The 9,000-nt window shown below is 41.3% G+C and overlaps 1 long non-coding RNA gene across 1 annotated transcript; it reads left to right on the forward strand.

Annotated features, from left to right (window-relative positions):
- The first annotated feature begins 1,138 nt into the window (after positions 1-1,138).
- On the forward strand, positions 1,139-7,936 carry LOC309670429. The gene is made up of 3 exons (XR_014269009.1): positions 1,139-1,156; positions 7,688-7,799; positions 7,917-7,936. It is a non-coding gene; the product is annotated as an uncharacterized lncRNA (long non-coding RNA).
- The last annotated feature ends 1,064 nt before the right edge of the window (positions 7,937-9,000 follow it).

Genomic DNA, 9,000 nt, shown 5'->3' on the forward strand with positions numbered 1-9,000 from the left:
GATGATGGGTCTGTTGCTATGAAACATCTAGATAATGTCATCTAGGCAAATAATATTTTTTTAAATGAGAAAACTTTTTTAAAGAAACACTATGACTGCAAAGTCAAGCACTCAAAATTTAGGAAATGGTAGAACTGAGATGGAAAATTCAGCTTCAGTTCAAGTCCCCTAATATCTGCCATGTTACAGTTACATTAGAATGTAATAATATGTGCAGATAATACTTTTTCCATGGATGTGCTCAGCAACGATGACTTAATGACTAGCTAAGTTTGTTCTGCCTCTGTTACAGTGTGTGTCTTTAGCTCATGAAGACACAATCTGAATGCAGGACTGTACATTTCCTGGCAGATCTTCTTCTGCTAGGCTTAAGAGAATTAGTGCTTCAGAAAGACCGATCCATCTTCTCTTTTGCCATATATGCACATAGTTACACAAGTACACAGGTAAGTGCATTTAGAAGATTCCTATAAAGCATATTGTGATCATCACATCTTTATAAGGCCTATGCAAGACAGAGGCACCGACCTCCTTGTGCGGTTCCCATGGCATTCTCCCAGTCACAGAAGTTGGGAGACCCTGGAAGAAGGGGTTTGTTCACTCTGTGCAACTTTGAAGGGCAGTACGCACAGTCCCCTCCAGGCTGCCTCCCATGTAGTGCAGTTGGTCCATGAGAGCTGATATTATGACCAAATTTGGGCAGGTTTCCAGAGGACCATCTGATGTCTTCTTTACATACTTGGTGCTATGGCAAGAAGGTGCCCAAAAATTCTAGACTGCACAGTGTAGCTGAGCTTAAGCTTTATTAAAAAAAAAGAAAAGCATAAATAAAAAAGTGAATATGCCTCCAAAGTGTGATACAAGCATCAAATGTTCCTTGTGACAACAGGGAATAGAATAGGTGGAAACTGTTACCTCTGAATTACAAACAAAGAAATCAAGGCCTGGACTGAAGGAATCTGCCAAAAGCTATACAAAAGATCCAAGGCCAAATGGGAATTAGCAGTTTTCATCTCCCATCTCTGTTCTTATTCTTCTTAACCATGCTGCTCTTCATTATCCACATATTGCATTGTATTTTTCAGCACTGGTACTCAGCCTTGATGGAGAGCCTGAGAGAGGCACTTCGCAGTCAGCTGGACTCAGCCAGGCACAGGTAATTGCCTTGTGAGCACATGGCATTTTCTTGTTCCGTTCAGTTCAGCACTGTAAGTCAGAGCATCTGCACACTGACCTGCTGTGTATATTGTGCACCGGGTCAAAATGCTACGTTGCCATTGTTTGTGGTTTTCTGCAGCTCTGTTTACCAGTGCACTTCAACTCCATCAAATGGCTACGCCAAGAAAATCAGAAATACTTTAGCAAGCAATAATGCAGGATGCACTTTCAATAAACGTGAAATAATTTTGCTATGTAAATATTTCCTCTTGACATAAAAAGGAGTAAGAACAACCCCAGATCAACCCAAGAATGCAAGCGTCAACACTGCTAACATCACTTCTGGAGGAATATCCCAATTACTTTGAAGTGAAGGGCATAACTTCTGTTGCATTTGATAGAATTCTACTGCTAGTATCTACGTTTACGCAAGGAATCTGTTGGAAAGCTTGCCTGGAGTAGGAAAAAGGGAATGGGAATAGTGGCAGGTGAACAAGAGAAATTGCTTGAGAACAGTTTGTTTTGTTCCAGCTCAAAACTCATTACTCACAGCAGTGACTGTTCGCGATCCACTTTAACTGCCCATTGCATAAATTCTGGTCATGTTGAGTTATTTGATGATCTAGGCTGCCAGTCTAACTTATTACAGATGAGGCAATAGAAAATACGTTTCTATTTTTCTTTCTTTGATTCAATGCTGCACATTTACATCTCCAGCAAGGCTGAAGAATCACCTGTTACTTACATTTCACTTGCCTTTGACAGACGTTTAATCTCGAGGTATTTTCTAAGCATCCTTGGGTCTGCATTATGTTTTCTCAGGGCAATTTCCAATTCCTTTTGTTTTTTACAATAGTCAGTGAAAGACATCCATTAATAATCTCATGGAAATAACTCAGGAGATCAGATTGCTGAACAATTTTTCATACATATTCCCCTCCTAGAATAAACATCTTAAAACACAAAATTATCTCTTTCTCAAAGCACTGTACCAGTAGACTGGGATGGGTTCTCCTAGCATTTACATTCTTTAAAGTTTGCAGTAACTTCAATGAAATTGGAAGAGGTACTTTGCAGTGAGTGTAGAAAGAATCAGATTGAATGAAGGAACGACTGAGGAAAGTGGGTTGTTTAGCCTGGAGAAGAGGAGGTTGAGGGGAGACCCTATCACTCTCTACAGCTACCTGAAAGGAGGTTGTAGAGAGGTGGTGACTGACCTCTTCTCCCAAGTGGCAAGTGATAGGATGAGAGGAAATGGGTTCAAGTTATGCTATGTGAGGTTTAGATTGGATATTAGGATATTAGGAAAATGTTTTCCACTGAAAGGGTTATTAAACATTGGGGTAGGATGCCCAGGGAGGTGGTTGATTTGCCATCCCTGGAGGTGTTTAAAAAAAGGGTAGACATGGTACTCGGGGACATGGTTTAGAAGAGGTTTTGTCAGGGTAGGTTAATGGTTGGACTTGATGATCTTAAAGGTCCCTTCCAACCTCAACAATTCTATAATACTATGATTCTATGATTCTATGAATGCAAGATTTAGACCAACATAGCAATCCAACTACAAGATACAATCTCTTTTTGTTCTCTTCTTTTTGTAGCAAGATCATCCAAAAATCTACTGCCAATGGGGGGAGGGTTTACATTATATGGGCTGTTGTTTATTGAGAAGATTCTTTCCAGAAGTACATGCTTTGTATCAAACGCTAAGGAGATCCCTCTGCTCTCCTTAAAAGGCTCACTGTTAGCAGGTTTTGCCTGAAAAAAAGCAAGCTGGCAATTTCTTAGCTGAGAATTTACACTCTGAAGTTACACAATGAGTTCTGGTAGCCAGAGGTACTTTTTGATAGAGTACATCCAGAGAGGTTCAGCAAGAGGAAGCTCCCAGCAGCCAGGTTTCCATTGGCAATGGCGATTTTTTTGGGGAAACCTGTGCCCTGTTCTTTTTGTATTCTTTTCCACTGAGCCAGCTCAATCAGAAAGTCGTTTGGAGAGAAAATGCAGTGGCACTCGGTTGTTAAACATTATTATATCACCTGTATATGTCCCATATGGCTTCTGCAACTGGGTCATTTGATTCTGTTATTGCTGGCTAATGAATAATTTTGGTATCACTCCTTACCAGTTTCTTAATTTCTGTGAAGAAAAGAGAGAGATGGGGATTCACTATCTTGGAAGTGTTAGAATTTTCCTAACAAAAATTTGAATCAGGTACTCCAAGTAAGTGTTGATATCTTTCTAACAGCAATCGCTGCAACAAAACCCCAACTCACTGAATCACATGCCATTACTTATCAAAATTGGGTTTTTTTTTCCAAATGTGGATTTTCCAGATAGCAGAAAAGTCTGTGGGGCTGCAGGTGCCTGTCTCCATGGCAGAGTGCCTGGGCGACCCTAGCATTGCTAGCTGTCCTGGTGCCACAGACCCTAGAAATTCACTTTTGTTTCTCATCAGGTCCAGTTGTAGAGCACCAGCATAATACAGGTGACTTTCATTAGGGTCTTGTTAGAAAGAGATCTTTAAAAGCGAGGCCAAATAAGTGCTCTATGGGCAAGCAATACACAATTGGCTTTGGGTACTGGTAAATTGATCCATGTAGTAAAGTGACTGTTAAAAGTGATAATAACTAGAATCGTTCCAAACAGATAAAAATCAATTTACATTATGTGTGAGCTTGCCAAGCAGAAAAGGTCCAAGACTTTATTATTTGGCAACTTTGGAACCCATTTTTCAATCTATGTACAGCCTTTTTAGCAGAGAGTGCATCTTCTTTTTTTTTTAACATACTTATGTAACCATAAAACTGAAACTGTTTGAAACTGTTCAAATCTGTAATGTTCACGTCCAAAATGTGTTAGGCATCAGTTCAAGAACTTGGAACAAAATTAGTTACAACACTTTCTCCCCATTTTTGCAATCAATTTTCAAATCAGATATTTGGCTCTGATTTAGACAGTGAGATTCTGTTTTGTTTATTCTATTAACTTTGATTAATGTTTTTCAAGCAGTTGGAAATTTCCAAGTGAAAAGAATTCTAGGAAAGTAATACAATGTGAAAGTATGATACAAAAGTAAATATTTATTAATAGCATTTTCCTTTTTAAATAATTAGAAAATCCCTGCAGCATCAAATTATTGTAGGCTTCTAATTCCTCAGTCTGTTATTTTTCAGCTGAAAGAAATCTTAGCTCCGATGACCCCTGTGCCACTGATCCAAACTCCTCTAAAGTCAGTGGAAGGTCATCAAAGGCTTTCACCAACTTTGGATCAGTCCCTGAAAGGTTTTACTTGGAAAAATATTGAATGCTAAATTTCTTCTCTTGTACCTTGGACAATTTTTGTTAGTACAACGTTTTCAGAGTAATCTTTTGTAACTTTTCAACAGGGTCTGAAATCCATCATGGCATCTACTATAAAACAGCATCTGTGGTGGTATTGAACTAAGTGAAAGCTCAAATTATTAACCAGAAAGTTTCCGTATCGCAGAATCATAGAATCATAGAATGGTTTGGGTTGGAAAGGACCTTAAAGATCATCTACTTGCAACCTTCTCTTGGAACCATGGGCAGGGACATGGACCTATTGGAGCAGGTCCAGAGGAAGGCCACGAAGATGATCAGAGGGCTGGAGCACCTCTCCTATGAAGACAGGCTGAGAGAGTTGGAGTTGTTCAGCCTGGAGAAGAGAAGACTGCGGGGAGACCTTATAGCAGCCTTCCAGTACCTAAAGGGGGCCTACAAGAAAGCTGGAGAGCAACTTTTTACAAGGGCACGTAGTGATAGACAAGGGGTGATGGCTTCAAACTGGAAGAGGGGAGATTTAGAATAGATATTAGGAAAAAATTTTTTACTATGAGGGTGTTGAGGCAGTGGAGCAGGTTGCCCAGGGAAGTTGTGGATGCCCCATCCCTGGCAGTGTTCAAGGCCAGGCTGGATGGGGCTTTGAGCAACCCAGTCTAGTGGGAGGTGTCCCTGCCCATGGCAGGGGGGTTGGAACTAGATGATCTTTAAGGTCCCTTCCAACCATCCCTTCCAATCTAATGTTTCTATGATTCTATGTTTTATATGCAATGAGACAGCCAATCCAAAAAAGCATATCTTGGCAGATCCCATTTCAATGGCAGTGAGAGACAAAATCAATATGATCAGAGACATTTTCAACCCATACACATTTTAGAACAGAAGTCCTAGGATTGTACGTTGAACAAAAAGGTTTTGTGATTTCATTATTTAAAATACATATAATTATTTAAAACATTGAAATATGCTATTTTATAAAAGCATCATAAAATAAAATAAACTTGAAATTGCTCTTCTTGTAAATAATTCTGGTTTCTCATTATGCACTGCTTAGCATGTAACTTACAGCTCTCTAAATTGTCCCAGATTGTCTAGGCCTAAATAACATCCAAACAGTTTAAACCTTGAACCCAGGGGAAAGGACAGAGAACAAAACCTCTCTTCTTCCGGGGACCATGATGCTGCAATCTGAGCTGGGCTTCCTGAGCTCACAGCTGTGCAGAAGGCAAAGGGCAGCAGAGGGACACCGATCTTTCCATATTAGACTCTGCCTAAGGACTGTGCAGCCTGGTCCAAGGAAGGTGTTAAAACTACTGGGAAAATTTCAGGCAGGGACTCTGTGCTCTCGCTTTCGGGGTACACACCTCTCGGGTATCCCATGTTGCTGGGAGGGCAGCAGGGGTGTATGGTGCCTTTATGGCCCAAAACACCCCTCCCTGTGATGCCGGGTGGCTGCAGGGGCCCGTGCTAGACAGGACAGGGATTCCCAGCTGTGGGAACAGATCAGAATACAGGGTCTGCCTCGGGCTGCCCCCCAAGCTGTCTGGGCTTCAGCATGGATTTTTACACCCACAGCCAGGGTTTTACACTGAGGCATATGAGCGGGTCACCAACACGCAGCAGGCTGTGTTCTGAGGCATCCCTACCGTCCCAAGCATAGCTGGGGCTCCAAAGGCCCTGCCGGATCCAGCACCTCAAAGGGGCTGCCAGCAGGAAGCCTCTCACCCCAAAGCACACCATCGCTCGTGATCGGCAGTCTGTGGAAAGAGAGGTTACTGGCCCAGATGGTGGCTGCATTAGACCCTGAAACATCCGCGCTACCAGCTCTTAAAGGTTATCCAACCTAAGGAATTGCATGGGCTGTTTGTGCAAATGTCTGCATCTCGTCATTGGAAACGTACTGCAAGTTTTGTTTCGCTCCGCTGGAGCAGGCATGCTGCAGGCTATGAGCGCTCCAGGAAAAGATATAAATGTGTCCTTCATCCTTCCACATTTTCTACTTCTAACTGCCCTGTGTGGGGCCTGCCTCATTCACATCATCTTTCGTATGCCGGTGAGGCAAAGGACTATTTCTCTCTGTAGCTAACATAATAGTATTTTTAGATTATTTTTTTTTCACTTTTGCTTTTGCATTCGTTTCCCTCAAATAGGAAAAAATTTACTCTTGATTACATGTGTGCTAAACCCAGCAATAAAAATTATACACCAACATTTCTATCAAGTACCTATCATTATAATGATTATTAGAGTGGTAGAGTGAAGCATCACCAGTATTAAGTATTTTTGTGGCTTTCTGGGACTTGCTCTTCATGCTCTGCAGTTTTTCACCATGTGTTTGTACACTGTGCTTAATGGTGTCTGGAACAATGAAGAACAGTGCAGTACAACAATAATGCTAAGTCCTCTCACAGAGAAACCTCACATTAATTTTAAAAGAAATTTTAGTCATTTAGGGATGGCAGGGTTAGGCTAACAACATTTAATGAGCTTCGTTCCTAAGTCTATCCTGATAACATCAGCAATTCTAGTTCACAGATGAGGATGCAAATAAATAGTAGGGAATTATTTTCCAGAGCCATCAAAAATAGCAGGCAAGGGGGAAAAATCACAGCTGTGGGAAAACAAAGTGATTATTTATCAAAGAATATATTTCAGCAGATTTTCTCAGCTCTTAAGCTACTGCTAATAATGAGCAAATGACTTACAAATGTCTCTTTGAAAGCTGTTTCACTTGTCTTCAGTAATACATTGTTTACCAAATATTTTCCTCATCTTAAGGCAGTATGTGGGGTTAATTTGCTGCTGTTCATTGTGATGTTGAACATCCTTGCTTAATATTGAAAATATACTATAAGTAATTTCAGTTCATTGAGATACAAGCATTACAGAACATGCTCTGGGATAACGTAAATATTGTATTAAGTGTATGAAATGACTATTCAATACCTTGTTGGACATTTTGGGGGTTGGGGTGGGGATTTACATTTCATTTATAGAAGTACAAACAATGTGCAAGGAATTGTCATTGTGTTCTTGTAATGCAAGTGATCCTGACATTTTTGTGTGGGATGCAGAAGGAATTAATCAAATTTTACAACCTAGTCAGGATATGGGAGTGCTGGATAAATATATGCTGTGGAAGTAGTGGTATAACATCATTGCCAGTGACAGCTTGCGTCATGGAAACCAAAATCTGAATAGGAACAGCAATTTCTCTTCTTACTTTCAGATGGCATGAAAGGTCCATGGGAAATTTGTTTTCATTAATGCATTCTTCACTGATGGAAGCAGGAAAAACATTTTTAGTCTGGAAAAAACAAATCAACCTTTTTTTTGAAGTGGTAAATATCCATAAGTTTTTTTTAATTTAAAACTTCTTCAACATATGCTTTGCATTCTGATGTAGTAGAGACTTCAAAATCGTTACATCGGATTTTTTCATGTTTTTTTTGTGACAGCACTGCCACACAGCCCTCCCTCCCTGTTCCCTGAGAAGCTATTTCTAGTATCTAACTGGAACTGAGGCTTCAGCTCCCGCACCAAGCATGAGGTAAAGCCCTAACTGGGACTCTTATGACCATCGTAGGCTGTGAAAGGCTATCACAAGATTTTCATGTGTCCTAGGTTCATGAAATGGCCCATGTAAAACAGAATCCTGAAACGGCTGAGGTGGGAAGACACCTCTGGAGTTCATCTCGTTCAACCTCCCCTCACAGAGCAGGGTCAGCTGGAGCAGGGAGTTCAGGGCCATGTCCAGCTGGGTTTTGAGTATCTTTAAGCATGGAGATGCCACAACCTCTCTGGTCAACATCTTCCACTGTTCTGTCAGCCACATGATAAAAAAAGGGTTTTCTTATGTTTTGGTGGAACCTTTTGTATTTCAACTTGTGCCCAAAAAGGTCACATGATGACACTAATTGCAGTTGTAAGAGGTCTTTCAAATTGCATGACTGAACCAAAGCCACTATGCATCCTAGGTGCTTAGAAGAGGAAATACCCCTTCTACTACTTCTCCTCTTAAAGAAATGAATGGACAGTTAGTTATGCTCAGTGTTTAATTTTGAAGTGAGGGAGATGTCCAGATAGAAAAGCAAACCTAGCTTAAAGCACAGCCAGAAAGGTATCCACTTCTCATCTGTTCTTGATCATAAGGTCGGAAATCTCAGCTCAGCTGACCCTAGCAAGGTCATATGTCACACAGACAGCTCAGCAAACCTTTGCTCGTGCAGTAGTAATGATCAGGGTATGAAACTACCTGATGGAACAACTATATGAGTACTAACTATGAGTGGGTGGGGTGGCTGACACCCCAGAGGGCCGTGCTGCCATCCAGCGTGACCTGGACAGACTGGAGAGCTGGGCAGAGAAGAACCTAATGAGGTTCAACAAAAGCAAGTGCAAGGTCCTGCACCTGGGGAGGAAGAATGCTAGGCACCAGTACAGGTTAGGGGCGGACGTGCTGGGAAGCAGCTCGGAGGAGAAGGATCTGGGGGTTGTGGTAGACAGTAAATTATCCATGGCCCAGCAATGTGCCCTTGTCGC

Source organism: Vanellus vanellus (genome assembly GCF_965231255.1).
Source record: "Vanellus vanellus genome assembly, chromosome: 3".
Lineage (NCBI taxonomy): Eukaryota > Metazoa > Chordata > Aves > Charadriiformes > Charadriidae > Vanellus > Vanellus vanellus.